Source organism: Anabrus simplex, chromosome 8 (assembly GCF_040414725.1).
Source record: "Anabrus simplex isolate iqAnaSimp1 chromosome 8, ASM4041472v1, whole genome shotgun sequence".
In the NCBI taxonomy this organism is placed as follows: domain Eukaryota; kingdom Metazoa; phylum Arthropoda; class Insecta; order Orthoptera; family Tettigoniidae; genus Anabrus; species Anabrus simplex.
The window spans coordinates 77,473,668-77,491,724 of NC_090272.1; positions in this window are offsets into that span (position 1 = coordinate 77,473,668).

Consider the following 18,057-nt stretch of genomic DNA (forward strand, 5'->3'; position numbering starts at 1 on the left):
ACTCTCCGACAAATGCAGACGATGCTCCGTTCATTGCGAGACCATCGACCATATCACTGCGGGCTGCCCAGTACTTGCCCCCGTAGAATACACGAGACGACAAAATCTTGTCTCGGGAATCATACACCAGGCACTTGCTCAGGAAAACCAATTAATTCAGGAGCGTATCCCTTATTACAAGTACCATCCAACACCACTCCTGGAGAACGAGTCGATTATGCTTTATTGGGACACTGCTGTAATGACAGACAAAACAGTCAACCATAACAGACCAGACATCATACTGGTAAACAAGAAAACTGGGACAACTTTCATTATTGACATCGCTATCCCCAATGACACCAACATTGACAGGAAGTACCGTGAAAAAATCTCCAAGTACAAAGAACTTGTAGAAGAGATCAAGAGGATTTGGAAGATGAAATTGGTACGAATAGTCCCTGTGATTCTGTCAGTCAACGGCCTCATTCCACACACACTTCACAAAAGTCTGCGAGAACTGGGTCTTCCACCGAGCATCTAGAAAATTATGCAACATTCTGTCCTCCTGTCAACACGCAACATTGTGCGATCGTTCCTCTCGCAAGAATGAAGATCCCATGATCTACAGTTTTGTATATACCTGTACATCAATGTTCGTATTATAATATGTAAATACTTTAATTATTGTAAGGCACTTGGTGCATCCGGTGCCCCATTACTACCCATATTTCCTGTGGAGAAGTGTATGAATAATAATAAAGCAACATTAACAAACACAACATCCAAAGTAAATTTTTTGAGAACTCTCAAAACCATTTGAAATACGATCAGGTGTACGACAGGGAGATGGTTTGTCACCTCTACTCTTCAATTGTGCATTGGAGAAGGTAGTTCGAGAATGGAGGAAAGCCATCATTACTGAAGATGTGTCGTGATCCTAAGGATGCGGCAGGCTGGGGCCTTGGGTTCGAGTTTTCGGGAGCTTAATCTTAAAATAATAAGATTATCTTTTCACACTCACACTCTTCCCTTCACCTGTATTGAATAGATAGACACACATTACATATTTACACATTATACAATTAAGAAACATGAAACTTTTTGCACAGATACACCTTTAGCTCTTTTTTAGATAGTCTCTTTCAAAGTCTTTGACTAACCAGTTCAATTGCATTCCATACGAACTTGGTAGTTACTTAGTTAGGCTCGCTATGACACTCGACCCTCCTGTCAAACAGTTCGATGTTCGTGTTGTTGCAGCTCAAGTCTTTGCACTAGCAACCTGCTGACTATGCTGTACACAGTGTTTCCCTCACTGCCTCGCGTAACCCGATACAGTTTCTAGACCGTTTGCTAACTGGTTCTGTGGCTCACTGCTACGTACATAACTACAAGATCTGCATTGCTATGGCTCGCAATCTTCCACGCATTACTAGCACTGAAGCTGGACAGTTTCTCTCCCTCGTGGCGCTCGGCCACAAACACACGTTGCTATCACGGTAGTCAGCCAGATTCTCCCCGATCTGCCGAAGTATCATTCCCTTTATCTAACGTTCGACGTTTCTTGAAGCTTTTCCCTCTACTACTCCATGAGTATGGCGTTTTAAAGTCTGATTAGTTCACAAGTTCCTCCCACTAACCAAAGGGAAGTGACATAGAATTCACGCGAACAGTTTGCTTCTTGCTGCGTCAACAATCTACGATTTGCTTCTAGAAACACTTACAGAACTTCTTTTGCGATCTACACTGACGCCGTGTAGTTGACCATTGCACAACGTTACACATGAACTCACTTTATGTTGCACCAGCTTGCTTCACGTAAAACTTGTATGAAGTCTTATGCTCTGAATACTTATAATTCTCTTCCACTTAATAAAATTTTCATTCGACATTTTGAAACACTATAACTTCTTGCCACTGTTACATGATCATATAAATTCTAGATCACTACTCAATATCCTTAGTCTCGGAGGTCGCAGACTTGAGATTCGCTCGAGTCAGTTCGTTCGGCACTGAAACGTGAAAGGGGCACGTGGTCGTGACAGGTGTTCAACTAGGAAGATATCCAAATAAAATCATTATTAATTGTTTAGCTTTCGCAGATGACATGGCGTTAATTACAGACTCATTGGCTAATGTTTAACAACAAATACGAGAATTACAGAAACAAGCGGCTAAAAAAAGGATTGCAAATATAATTTGAAAAAACAAAGTTCATGACAAACATCATTAATGCCCCTCAAAATATCACAACTAACAATAACATAATATCTACGACAGATTGCTTTAAATACCTGGAAGAATGGATAACAAACAACACAAAAGAAAAGGTAGCTATAGATATAAGAGTAAACAAATTGAAAGGATGTTTCATATGACAAAAATATATATACAATAAGAAATCTCTATCCTGGACCTTGAAATTAAGACATTATCAAACAGTGGCCCGGCCAGAAATGTTATTTGCAGCAGAAACTCTTAAACTTACAAGAATTGGGGATCTTGAAATAATTAAAAAAGGTTGAAAGAATAATTTTTAGAAAAATGCTGGGACCTGTAAGAAACAACAATGCCGAATTTAGACTACGGTCAAACAGAGAGCTATATTTAAAAATTGAAAAACTGACAAGTGTAATGAGGAAGAGAAGACTCCAGTTTTCGGACACATTTATAGAATGATTAACAATAGACTGACTAAACACATTTTCAACTTATTGAACAGTTACAAATCCAAGCCAACGTGGTTTACTGAAATTGAAAAGAATATGAAAAACGCTGGACTTAAAATAGATACAATAGAAAACAGAACACGTTTCAGAGAAGTGACACGAAAGGCAGGATTTCAGGAGAGAAAGAAATTAACAACAGGAAGAAAATGGACTCAAGAGGAAAAGGAACAACATTCTCTGAAAATGAAGGAAGTTTGGAAACGAAGAAATTTAAATGCAAAGAAAAGTAACCAAAGTTGATTTATCGTAGCCTCAAAAGGGTTATTCGAAGGAGAAGAAGAAGAAGAAGAAGAATTACAGATGAGAGAGCAGAAGGCTGTCAACTCTGCACAATTCACTACCCGGGCTTTTAAACATTAACACGTATTCACGTTGAGAGTGGAAATTGTCATGTTCCCTTAACAGCTGATTTCCGTGCTTCCAGTCATTGAAGCCAGTTTTTGCAATTTGGGACGTCCCTCCAAAAAGCGTACAAGGAGCACAAAAACAGATCGTTGGTTGCAGGAATAAACCAGATCCATACGTTTCATAATGTCTCCATTTACAAGCTTTCTTTCAAACAGCACTTTTGTCAGAAACCGCTAATTTTCTGGATGCATCCGCACAGAATTTCAGAAAATGTCCAGATTCTGTTTCACTCTACTTTTAGTATAGTAGTCTCTTGTAAAATTATTCATAAGGCAAAAATAAGGGTAATCGTTTGGTTTAAAAATACCTTCCTTTGGTACTAGATAGTCTTCATGATTTTCACTTACTAAAACGCAACTCATCAAAGTTTCCTGTGCCGTTACCATCTTGAGTTATAGTTTGGATCCTGTGGAAAACAAGTCTAGTTTTGGTATTTGAGAGTACATTTCACTTTCCCTCCTCTCTTTCCTTCTGCTAATCTGTGGTAATTTGCACCCTTTACCGTAATCGTTTTAGACCATCCATGTTGTGTACGTAACACGAAAAACGCTTAATAAAACTCCCAAAAAAATGACTTTCGCGGACTTCTTAGGAACCCTTGGTGATATGGGTTATCTCTAGGTGGCATTTGATACACCACCCGCTTGACTAAGTTGAAGCCCGAATTCAGCTTGATACCTGTACGCAGAACTGAGCGGGCTGTGTTTCAATATTGTGGTGGCATTTATAATAGTACAGACAGCTTTCACATAAGTGGAACGATAATTCCGTTATTCATGTCGGGAACTTTCGGTTTAGAATACTAAAAACTCGTTTTTAAACTGTTAGACCCCTTCATTTTTAGCGCCCCATAAATTTGCCGCCCTGGTCCCGGGCTACCTAAGGCCCATGCCAAAATACAACTCTCTATATGGAGATGTTCAGGCTGAAGGCCTTCAAGTACACTTGAAATTATTTTGCAACTCTCAACTCTCGATTTACCGTAATCGGATAAACCGCGTTGCTCGAGTGTTAGGAATTACAGTAATACAGAATTACAAAGGGTCGAAATAATATTGCCAGGGTGATGCTCTCATCGCCGGAAAACTTGTTTTAAGAAACTTGAAGAAGCGAAATAAAGAAAAAGTGTTTCTCAGTACAAAATCAGAAAACAAAAGCAACGTATTGGGTCAGTTAATAAAAAGCAATACAGTAGTATCATTTTAACTATATTTTCTGTACGCCTGTTCTATTTTTAACTTTTTGCGGGTTAACCGCGATTTTACTTATTAGGGAAGCCTTATCTCTACATTATACCTGTTAATCGAGAGTTGAGGTGTAAAGTAAACAGTCTTTGGATTTTTTCCCTAGTAACTTAAGAATTTCACCGTGGATATTGTCAGTATCTGGAGCTTTGTTCTCTCGCAGGACTTTGAGTGCTCTGCTGAATTTATCTCTGGTAATGGGTAATGGTGGTCCAGGATCGTTATCTTCAACAATATTTTCATCAACTTCTCTTCCTTTGTAGAGTTCCTCTATATGTCCTTGCCGTTATTTGAGAATTCTATCCCGATCGGTTATTTCTCTCTCATTCTTATATTGCATGTGTGAGCACATCCGACGTTTACATGCTGGATCCAAAATTCTGCTTGCAAATACCAGACACAGGTATTGGATACACAAAGGTGAAATGAAAAGGCGTATGGCTTTCAGTGCCGGGAGTGTCCGAGGACAAGTTCGGCTCGCCAGATGCAGGTCTTCTGATCTGATTCCCGTGGGCAACCTGCGCGTCGTGATGAGGATGAAATGATGATGAAGACGACACGTACACCCACCTCCGTGCCAGCGAAATTAACCAATGCTGATTAAAATTCCCGACCCTGCCGGGAATCCAACCAGGGACCTCTGTGACCAAAGGCCAGCACGCTAACCATTTAGCCATGGAGCCGGACTACATAATGGTAAGTGCATCATTAAGTAGATAGATAGATAGATAGATAGATAACTCTTTATTGCCACCCTAGTTTGTACCATCGGTTACAGACAATAAAGAGCATAAAATGCACATGAACCCAAAAACCAAACAAAACAATATAAACCAAACAAAACAAAACAATATAAACTAACATACTATTATATATAATATAAAGCTCTAACTACTACACTAAAACTATTAACTAAGAACCCAAAAGAAAAACCGCACAAACTAATATACAGTTACTATCTACTCTACTTATTTAGTGGTGTCAATGTCTGCGGAATCCAGCCCAACACTGCACCAACTTGTCTAAAACTATTGAGATGCCTCTGGTATGCGAGGAATTCCTCCGCATGTAAGGGCATCCCCTATCTACTCTCTACAGCTAACTAAACAAAAATAAAATAAGATAAAGACCACGGCTGCGTGCGGCATTCCCTGTGAGGAGAGAGCCATCCCGCCCTGGCCGCTCAGCCACTCCTCCCGGGTTAGATATTACCCCCACCTATAACTCGTACTTCTCTCCTCATCTTACGTGGCGAATCGTAGAGGCGGTTTCCGATCCATCATACGATCCGTCACGTATTCATCTACTGCTCCGCCTATAATCGTGTCGTCTTACTGCCGCCATCTTGATTCACTTGTTATTCTGTGAGCGGACATGTTTCCTCTTTCACCTAGGGATGGGACTGTACCATCCCACCCGTCTGTCTCTTATACCCCTCCCCCCTTCCATCCCCAATCTTCCCCTCTTACTCTTCCTAGCCTCTGTCCATCTCTCTTATAATACTTATTCGCTAACTACTAATTACTTTCCACTATACCGTATAGTTAATATTTATACACTATATACAAACGCACTTGTTGACAATTTCCAGTTCCTTGCTCATCGCTTTTCTTTCTTATTCTTTCGTCTCTTAGACTAAAACTACTTGCTAATTGCATTAAAAAAAAAATAGTTTAACTTACATATTAAACCTCGGAAATGCCACAAAACAAATCTGTCTTTTCCTTGTTTCCTCACATCACTTATCAGTCCTTTCCATCTCTAAACAGTCCAACAGTTCCTTTTCCTCACGACCACTCATTACTTATTAAATTTTTTAAGCCAGAGTTTAAAATTATCTACTATTATGTTATCCAAACACCTTTTCTTGTCCACTAACCCTATCATTCATATTCTATCACTGTTTACAAATGTATTTGTTGACAATTCTATAGCTCCTACGAGTCTTACACTAAAACTAAAAAAACTACTCTCTAATTTTTTTTTTTTTTTTTTTTTTTTTATTAACTTAAATCTTAGACTATCGAATTGCCAACAATCAAACCTGACTTTCCCTTATTCCTTCTCTTTCTTCCGCTTATTTCCGTTTCTAAACAGTCCAACAGTACCTCTTACTCACATCCCTCGTTGCTTTATTATTCTTTTTTTTTCTTTTTCATTTTTTTTTTCTAACATTAACTACCACCTCCGTTCTCTCACACATGCAATCCTCTCCAAATATATACAAATCTTCTTTTCATCATACAATCAGATTGTACTTCAAACTCCTCTTATTGTCTTCAATTTTTATATAACCTAGCAGTTTCGTCTACCTCCTTCCTCTCCTTCCTCTGTAACCCTCTTTTACCCCTTATTCTCTTAGTTTCTTTATAAATCTCATTCTAACCATATTTAAATATTTCGAAATATTTGTTCCTCTTCCCCATTCTCTGGCCAGCCAAACCGTCATCTTTTCAATTCTATCTACTTTTTCTATCTCTTTTTTACTCAACACTTTCTTTTTCAACTCTTCTAACTCCCTACATTCGATGAATATATGTAGGTCCGACCATTTTTCTCCACACAGAATACATCTACCTGCATTTTCTGTACCTATCCAACCCCTGTTTGTAGGAGTCCCAAAAACCCACCAGTATAGACCTCTCTTGCCCTTCCGGTCCTCCACTTCGATTTTCGGGTTCATGATTTCTAATAATTTATTAAATACTGATAGTGAGGCTCTTTCTCTACATTCCATTATTAAACTCTGATTCTCTATATCGGCAACTCTCCTTATAACCCTTCTCCATACCCATTCTTTCTTTTCTCTCCACCTCTCATATCCTATATCTCCTAACCCCAGTTTTCGTAATTTATTTTTGCACTTATTTACCCAATACCTCTCGTTCTCCATATTTTTCTGGAACCTATATGTGTCTTGTACTAAATCCCCTCCCTTCCCTTCTTCCAATCTCATCCAATACTTCATCACCCTCTTGGCTATAGTAGTGTCTATCGATTCTTTACATACTAATCTAGCCCCCACATTTGCAGTACAGTTTGGTACTCCCATAATAATCTTGCTAAATTTCGCCACCACCTGGTTTAGTTCTTTTCTATTTTCCTCTAATCCCCATATTTCTACCCCATATAACATTTTTCCTTTGACCATTGATTGGAACACCAATCTCTGTATTTTGTACTTTATATCCGGAAATTTATTCTCTAATATCCCCACTACTGCCAGTGCTCCCCTCCCTTTATATCTGGCTCTTCTAATCTGATTTTCCCACGTGCCGTTACTACTAATTATAACTCCTAAATACTCCATTTTTTTTTCTGGTCTGATTTCTTGCTGCTCGACTGTCCAGAATTTCTTTTCTTTTTTGGCTTTCCTCTTCCTACATATCATTATCTGCGTCTTCCGTACATTTATCTTGAGTGCCCATCTTCTAGTATATTCCACTATCTCATTTAGTCCCTGCTGCAACCCCTTTGCTGTTAATGCCAAGATCAATAAATCGTCTGCAAATAGCAGCCCCGGTATCTCCCTCTTCCCAATCCAAGGGCATTGCCATCTCTCGCCTCCATGTCTATCCAATATATTATTTATAAACAGTAGAAATAATATGGGTGATAGCTTACAACCCTGCCTCACACCTCTTTTCGATTCCATACATTTACTCAACCCACCCCCTTTTAGTTTAATCATCACCAATACTTTCTCATATATTCCTTCTATTGCCATCCTCATTTTTACCGATAACCCAACCTCTCTTAATCTAGTAAATAGCGCCTCTCTATTCACTGTATCGAAGGCTTTCTCTAAATCTACTGCTGCTACATATAATCTCTTCCCTGCTATTTTCACATACTTCGTAATTAAAGTATCCAAAATCCATATATTATCCACAGTATTTTTCTCTTTACGAAATCCATTTTGATAGTCCGAAATCCTTCCAAATTTCTCTGCCCAATTTATAATCCTATTAGCTAAAATTCCTGTATATACCTTTGACAGCGAGTCCAGGAGTGTTATTCCTCTATAGTTGTTTGGATCACATCGACTTCCTTTGTTCTTATATATAGGACAAAGTACTCCTTTTCTCCACTCGCTAGGGAATTTATTCGTTTCCCATATCTTGTTAAAAAATTTCACCATCACTTTCAACATTACTTCATTTGCTCCTACTTCCTTCCATATCCTGTTAGTAATACCATTTGCCCCACCCGCAGTTTTGGTTTTTACTTTACTTAACACTCTAACTATTTCCTGGCTTGTTATCTCCTCATCTAATAACTGTACTCCTGTTTGTACTTCCTTTACAATATACGTCTTTTCCATACCCTCCTGACCTTCTCCCCTCTCACCCAAAAGCTCTGCAAAATATCCTATCCACTCATTTTCTGTTATCATTGTTCCTCCCCCTGTCGATCTAGTTCTCTTTATCTTATTTATAGTTTCCCAAACCCTATCAAACCTTTTCTCTTTGCAATACCTGTTTACTCTCTCAGCTTCCGCCTCTTTCCAACACTTTTTTTTCTCATTTAGTAACATCTTGTAATCTCTTCTTACTTTACAATATTCCTCTCTTTTCCCTTGTTCCCCTCCTTTCTTAAAGTCCGCTAGAGCTGTCATTACAACCATTCGTTTCCTCTTACACTCTTCATCAAACCGCCCCTCGCCTATGTTTCTGTCTATCTCTTCCCTTATTCTCACTTTCTTACCCACCTTCCATACTGGGCGTTCTATTAGTTTTAAAACTTCATCCACCTCCCCTCCTTCCAACATCCTTTCACTTTCAATCCTTATACTCTCTTCACTCTCTTTTAACTCTGTTCTCAATCTCTCGATCGTGGTATCATTCCAAATGTACTTCCATCCCTCCTTATACCTATCTCTTTTTCCTACCCTTCTCTTCACTCCATCATACTCCCCCCTTAATTTTATCTTGATGGGCATATGTTCTGTTATCGCACATTCTGTCACCTCAAAACTTATTATCTTCTTTAGAGCTATTTCCGTGCTAACTCCTATATCTACTACACTCCCGCCCTTCGATGAGATGAATGTCAGCTCACCATTACTATCTCCCTTCATCCATCCATTTAAAATATATAATTTTTCTATAGCACATAACTCTAATAATCTTACCCCATAGCTATTTATATCTTTGTCTTTACTATTTCTTCTGTACTCACTCACTTCCTTATCCTCTCTCCCATAATCGGGTATCCTATTACTCACTCTTGCATTCCAATCCCCTAACAATATCATTCCATCTTCCACATATAATCCTTTCATTTTGTTTATTTCTTCAATCAGTTCTTCAAAAAATGTTTTATTAGCATAAGTTGAGTCTTTAGGGTGGTTGTATAATAGAGCCAGGCAAATTGCCTCCTTCGCATCATTTCCCATTTTAATTCTCAGCCATACCACCCCTTCTACCTCATTCTGTATTCTCTCTACTCTCTCTACTAACTCATTTTTTATTAAAACTGTTATCCCGCCCGGATTTCTTCCCATTCTCCCCCTTTTTTCTTTTATCACGTTGACTACTCTATACCCATCCCATGCAATTTCTATCCCTTTTCCTAACCACGTCTCTACTAGGGCAATAATCTCATACTCCTTTACTGTTTTCTCCAATTCTTTATTCCCTATTTTCCCCATCAACCCCTCAATATTCCACACCCCTATCGCCATCTCTAGTTATTTATTCCCTCCTACTCTTTGCCCCTGTGCTTCTCCATTTCCACCTCTACTCCTTGTCACTCTTCCCTGTGAGTCCTCTCCAGATCTCTCCTCGTTCTCTTTTCTCCCGTCATCCTTCCCTTTCTCCATACCTACGCCTTTTTTCTTTCCCCAGAGATCTTTCAAACTTAATGACCTTTCCTTATTTAGCGCCTGTCTTTTTTCCATTTTATTTTCAGTGATCCTTTTACTCGGAGAGGATGCATTCTTACCCTGCCTACTATTACCTTCATTCACAATTTCCACTGTACTCCTCACCAGTTGTGGCACATTACTTGCTTCCTCTATCTCTGTGTTGTGATGACTCTTCAAGGACTCTCCATTTCCGCCCACCTGGTTGCTGGCACTGCTGTTCAGCACATCCCTACTTCCCGCACCTGATGTGATGTGGACTTCGCTCACTTCCGTAATATCACTCCTTTCACTGACCTTCCTTGCTACTTCCACTGTTGCCAAGGACACGTTCTGCTGCTGTTGGTGTTCTTCATCAAGCTTTTTCAGCCTTCCCGCCCCCCACACTCGATTCCACTTTCCGTTTCCAACCACCAGCTGCTGCCCTCTAATATATGCCTTAAGACCTTGTTTTCTTGCCTCTCTTAAATGTTTATTCAGAATTCTGTTCTTCTCTATGGCTTCCCTGTCCATCTCCCGTTTTATCCACACTTTCTCTCCTTTCAGATTACTCGAATTTCTTATTACAATGTCCGCCATCAGTGTCGATAGTAATTTCACTCTAATTGGTCTCTTACCTTTCACTCTCCCCACACGCTGTACATCGTCAATATCAACTTCACTGAAGTTGATCTTCATCCTGTTCTGGATAACTTCTACCACTTTGTACACTAGTTCGACTTTAGACTCTCTTTCTTCTTCTTGGACACCGTATATGAAGATATTTTTTCTTACGTTGTCTTGTAGACTCTTCTCGACTGCTCTCTTAGTTTCTCTCAGGTCCCACTCCAGTCTGCTTACCTTCTGCTTCAATAGGTCTAATTCATCTTTATTACATCCTTCCTCTTCCACAAACTTCTTTACATCTTCTTTGATACTCAATTTTAGGTCCATAAATTCCCTGGATAACTCTCGGAACATTTCTTTTATTTGCTCCGTCTGACAAGCCTCTCTAATCATCTCTCTAATCGCCTCGTACTCTTCCCATCCAATGGAACCTACTGGACCTGGGCCGGGATTAATCTCTACTCCTCCTATTATCAGCAACACCATCACCACCGCCGCCACCAGTAACGTAGCCACCATCTTCCTTTTTTCACTCTTTAACTCCATTCTTGTTTCCATTCTGCTTCCCTTTATACAGTTCCATCTGCCGATCGCTATCCTATATTGTGTCAACGTGATACCCATTGTTCCGCGCTCCACTCAGCACATCCGCTCAGCTCACTGTCTCACAGACGACTGGCATCATTAAGTACACAGCGCACAAATTTCTTACTTGCTATCGGTTGAAGTTAACTACGGCAGTTCAACTCATATGTCAACTCTCCTCCTACCTGGTCGAACGCAACAGACCGTTTTAGAATGGTGAAGTTGATTACGGGGTCCTCTGAACATTAAACCAGGTACACGTAAGAGTAAAACCTGCTGACTATGCTGTACACAGTGTTTCCCTCACTGCCTCGCGTAACCCGATACAGTTTCTAGACCGTTTGCTAACTGGTTCTGTGGCTCACTGCTACGTACATAACTACAAGATCTGCATTGCTATGGCTCGCAATCTTCCACGCATTACTAGCACTGAAGCTGGACAGTTTCTCTCCCTCGTGGCGCTCGGCCACAAACACACGTTGCTATCACGGTAGTCAGCCAGATTCTCCCCGATCTGCCGAAGTATCATTCCCTTTATCTAACGTTCGACGTTTCTTGAAGCTTTTCCCTCTACTACTCCATGAGTATGGCGTTTTAAAGTCTGATTAGTTCACAAGTTCCTCCCACTAACCAAAGGGAAGTGACATAGAATTCACGCGAACAGTTTGCTTCTTGCTGCGTCAACAATCTACGATTTGCTTCTAGAAACACTTACAGAACTTCTTTTGCGATCTACACTGACGCCGTGTAGTTGACCATTGCACAACGTTACACATGAACTCACTTTATGTTGCACCAGCTTGCTTCACGTAAAACTTGTATGAAGTCTTATGCTCTGAATACTTATAATTCTCTTCCACTTAATAAAATTTTCATTCGACATTTTGAAACACTATAACTTCTTGCCACTGTTACATGATCATATAAATTCTAGATCACTACTCAATATCCTTAGTCTCGGAGGTCGCAGACTTGAGATTCGCTCGAGTCAGTTCGTTCGGCACTGAAACGTGAAAGGGGCACGTGGTCGTGACAGGTGTTCAACTAGGAAGATATCCAAATAAAATCATTATTAATTGTTTAGCTTTCGCAGATGACATGGCGTTAATTACAGACTCATTGGCTAATGTTTAACAACAAATACGAGAATTACAGAAACAAGCGGCTAAAAAAAGGATTGCAAATATAATTTGAAAAAACAAAGTTCATGACAAACATCATTAATGCCCCTCAAAATATCACAACTAACAATAACATAATATCTACGACAGATTGCTTTAAATACCTGGAAGAATGGATAACAAACAACACAAAAGAAAAGGTAGCTATAGATATAAGAGTAAACAAATTGAAAGGATGTTTCATATGACAAAAATATATATACAATAAGAAATCTCTATCCTGGACCTTGAAATTAAGACATTATCAAACAGTGGCCCGGCCAGAAATGTTATTTGCAGCAGAAACTCTTAAACTTACAAGAATTGGGGATCTTGAAATAATTAAAAAAGGTTGAAAGAATAATTTTTAGAAAAATGCTGGGACCTGTAAGAAACAACAATGCCGAATTTAGACTACGGTCAAACAGAGAGCTATATTTAAAAATTGAAAAACTGACAAGTGTAATGAGGAAGAGAAGACTCCAGTTTTCGGACACATTTATAGAATGATTAACAATAGACTGACTAAACACATTTTCAACTTATTGAACAGTTACAAATCCAAGCCAACGTGGTTTACTGAAATTGAAAAGAATATGAAAAACGCTGGACTTAAAATAGATACAATAGAAAACAGAACACGTTTCAGAGAAGTGACACGAAAGGCAGGATTTCAGGAGAGAAAGAAATTAACAACAGGAAGAAAATGGACTCAAGAGGAAAAGGAACAACATTCTCTGAAAATGAAGGAAGTTTGGAAACGAAGAAATTTAAATGCAAAGAAAAGTAACCAAAGTTGATTTATCGTAGCCTCAAAAGGGTTATTCGAAGGAGAAGAAGAAGAAGAAGAAGAAGAATTACAGATGAGAGAGCAGAAGGCTGTCAACTCTGCACAATTCACTACCCGGGCTTTTAAACATTAACACGTATTCACGTTGAGAGTGGAAATTGTCATGTTCCCTTAACAGCTGATTTCCGTGCTTCCAGTCATTGAAGCCAGTTTTTGCAATTTGGGACGTCCCTCCAAAAAGCGTACAAGGAGCACAAAAACAGATCGTTGGTTGCAGGAATAAACCAGATCCATACGTTTCATAATGTCTCCATTTACAAGCTTTCTTTCAAACAGCACTTTTGTCAGAAACCGCTAATTTTCTGGATGCATCCGCACAGAATTTCAGAAAATGTCCAGATTCTGTTTCACTCTACTTTTAGTATAGTAGTCTCTTGTAAAATTATTCATAAGGCAAAAATAAGGGTAATCGTTTGGTTTAAAAATACCTTCCTTTGGTACTAGATAGTCTTCATGATTTTCACTTACTAAAACGCAACTCATCAAAGTTTCCTGTGCCGTTACCATCTTGAGTTATAGTTTGGATCCTGTGGAAAACAAGTCTAGTTTTGGTATTTGAGAGTACATTTCACTTTCCCTCCTCTCTTTCCTTCTGCTAATCTGTGGTAATTTGCACCCTTTACCGTAATCGTTTTAGACCATCCATGTTGTGTACGTAACACGAAAAACGCTTAATAAAACTCCCAAAAAAATGACTTTCGCGGACTTCTTAGGAACCCTTGGTGATATGGGTTATCTCTAGGTGGCATTTGATACACCACCCGCTTGACTAAGTTGAAGCCCGAATTCAGCTTGATACCTGTACGCAGAACTGAGCGGGCTGTGTTTCAATATTGTGGTGGCATTTATAATAGTACAGACAGCTTTCACATAAGTGGAACGATAATTCCGTTATTCATGTCGGGAACTTTCGGTTTAGAATACTAAAAACTCGTTTTTAAACTGTTAGACCCCTTCATTTTTAGCGCCCCATAAATTTGCCGCCCTGGTCCCGGGCTACCTAAGGCCCATGCCAAAATACAACTCTCTATATGGAGATGTTCAGGCTGAAGGCCTTCAAGTACACTTGAAATTATTTTGCAACTCTCAACTCTCGATTTACCGTAATCGGATAAACCGCGTTGCTCGAGTGTTAGGAATTACAGTAATACAGAATTACAAAGGGTCGAAATAATATTGCCAGGGTGATGCTCTCATCGCCGGAAAACTTGTTTTAAGAAACTTGAAGAAGCGAAATAAAGAAAAAGTGTTTCTCAGTACAAAATCAGAAAACAAAAGCAACGTATTGGGTCAGTTAATAAAAAGCAATACAGTAGTATCATTTTAACTATATTTTCTGTACGCCTGTTCTATTTTTAACTTTTTGCGGGTTAACCGCGATTTTACTTATTAGGGAAGCCTTATCTCTACATTATACCTGTTAATCGAGAGTTGAGGTGTAAAGTAAACAGTCTTTGGATTTTTTCCCTAGTAACTTAAGAATTTCACCGTGGATATTGTCAGTATCTGGAGCTTTGTTCTCTCGCAGGACTTTGAGTGCTCTGCTGAATTTATCTCTGGTAATGGGTAATGGTGGTCCAGGATCGTTATCTTCAACAATATTTTCATCAACTTCTCTTCCTTTGTAGAGTTCCTCTATATGTCCTTGCCGTTATTTGAGAATTCTATCCCGATCGGTTATTTCTCTCTCATTCTTATATTGCATGTGTGAGCACATCCGACGTTTACATGCTGGATCCAAAATTCTGCTTGCAAATACCAGACACAGGTATTGGATACACAAAGGTGAAATGAAAAGGCGTATGGCTTTCAGTGCCGGGAGTGTCCGAGGACAAGTTCGGCTCGCCAGATGCAGGTCTTCTGATCTGATTCCCGTGGGCAACCTGCGCGTCGTGATGAGGATGAAATGATGATGAAGACGACACGTACACCCACCTCCGTGCCAGCGAAATTAACCAATGCTGATTAAAATTCCCGACCCTGCCGGGAATCCAACCAGGGACCTCTGTGACCAAAGGCCAGCACGCTAACCATTTAGCCATGGAGCCGGACTACATAATGGTAAGTGCATCATTAAGTACACAGCGCACAAATTTCTTACTTGCTATCGGTTGAAGTTAACTACGGCAGTTCAACTCATATGTCAACTCTCCTCCTACCTGGTCGAACGCAACAGACCGTTTTAGAATGGTGAAGTTGATTACGGGGTCCTCTGAACATTAAACAAGGTACACGTAAGAGTAAAACAAGGCCAAGTGTTATATTTCCGCTCTCTTAGCTTCTCTACGAATTACATTCGTGGGAGCAAGTAACAGGTTACAGGAACAACATTACAGGAAAGTTCATGATTTTTCATCTCCCAGTGGTATAAGTGGCATTTTATTCTTCCTTTCCGCCTTCATTCTGGTAGGTATGCTTAGATTGCTGGAAATCTTGAAGAACTCCTCACATTATTGGTTTAAGCCTTGCTTGAATTCAAGATCTGTTACCAAACTCCCTGTTAGGCCCGATGAATATTCGTTCTTGACTCCTAGCCACTTCCTTTGGAGTTTCTCTCGCAACTATCTCCGAGCCGGACTTACTTGCAGTTTCAAGTTCTCGTCTGTTCAGATGACAGCTACTTCAACAGTACATGCGAGTACATCTGGAAGCGGTATTCAACGGACTATCTGTCTCAACTCTAACAACGAACCAGGTGGTCACCGGGTAAGGTAACCCTTCAATTCGGAACTCGCGTCCTCTTGAAAAAGGACAACTTGCCATATCTCGTGTGGTAGACAGGCATTGTGGTGGACACTCTAGCTAGGACTGACAGCTTGGTGCGTGTTACCACCATTCACACTACCAAGTGGACCTTTATGCACACAGTTACTAAACTTTGTGTCTTTCCTGAAAGGTCCAAACCGTAAATAGTGAAAATGCGTAGCCATTCAATGAGCTAACCTTTGTCTTGGCAGCAACTTCCAGGACAGATTTTTTTTTTTTGCTAGTTGCTTTACGTCGCACCGACACAGATATGTCTTATGGCGACGATGGGAGAGGAAATGGCTAGGAATGGCAAGGAAGCGGCCGTGGCCTTAATTAAGGTACAGCCCCAGCATTTGCCTGGTGTGAAAATGGGAAACCACGGAAAACCATCTTCAGGGCTGCCGACAGTGGGGTTCGAACCTACTATCTCCCGAATACTGGATACTGACTGCACTTAAGCGACTACAGCTATCGAGCTCGGTCAGGACAGTATTGATGTAAGAAAGTGTTATTGGGTTGAATTGTACTTCATCATCATCATCTGTTTACCCTCCAGGGTCGGCTTTTCCCTCGGACACAGCGAAGGATCCCACCTCTACCGCCTCAAGGGCAGTGTCCTGGAGCTTCAGACTCTTGGTCGGGAATACAACTGGGGAGAATGACCAGTACCTCGCCCAGGCAGCCTCACCTGCTATGCTGAACAGGGGTCTTGTGGAGGGATGGGAAGATTGGAAGGGATAGGCAAGGAAGAGGGAAGGAAGCGGCCGTGGCCTTATGTTAGGTACCATCCCGGCATTCGCCTGGAGGAGAATTGGGAAACCACGGAAAACCACTTCCAGGATGGCTGAGGTGGGAATCGAACCCATCTCTACTCAGTTGACCTCCCGAGGCTGAGTGGACCCCGTTCCAGCCCTCATACCACTTTTCAAATTTCGTGGGAGAGCCGGGAATCGAACCCGGGCCTCCGGGCGTGGCAGCTAATCACACTAACCACTACACCACAGAGGCGGACTGAATTGTACTTACCTGAGAAATATTTTACTGAACTACAATTACTATTTTTTTCAACAAGTATTTAGTACAATTACAATTACAGTTACTTCACAACGCGCTAATCTTCAGTAAATTATTGACATTTTTTCAGATGGGGATGGAATGATACCAAAGTTTGCAAGAAAAAAGGCGTTAGTACATTTTAATACATTAAGTGGCTACTATCACTAAGTGGTCTGGCTCCATGGCTAAATGGTTAGCGTGCTGGCCTTTTGCGCAGAGGTTCCTGGGTTCGATTACCAGCCGGTTTGGGGATTTTAAACTTTATTTGTTAATTTCAGTGGCTCGGAGGCTGGGTGTGTGTACCGTCTTCAGCATCAGAATTCATCATAGGTAGGGCCTCATCCTCACAGACGCGCAGGTCACCTATACGGCGTCAACTCGAAATACCTGCACCAGGCCCCTTCGGAGGCCAGACGACATTAATTTATCACTAAGTCAGACTAAACAAATTATCAGAATGTTTGCTCTCAAGCAAAATGCGCATGTCACATTCGTGTTTTTATTATTTTCAGGATATATAATTCAAAATATTGATTCAAAGAGCTGAATGGGAATTCTTTAACACTTTCACCGTCACATGCTTGTTCCGACTCCATTCTCGACAATATTCTGCACAACAACGACAGTTAACACTGCTCCAGTTCTACTCATATCACTGTTCCGCACACAGACTCCCAGGCAGTCCACAGTTCACGGTAGCACACACTCACAGTACTCCAAGGCAGAACACACGCACTTTTCCGTACTTCGTACTCCAACACGACGCTCGACACTCTGTCACAACAACTCTCCGTCCAGACTCCGGTGGGATACTGGCGACAGC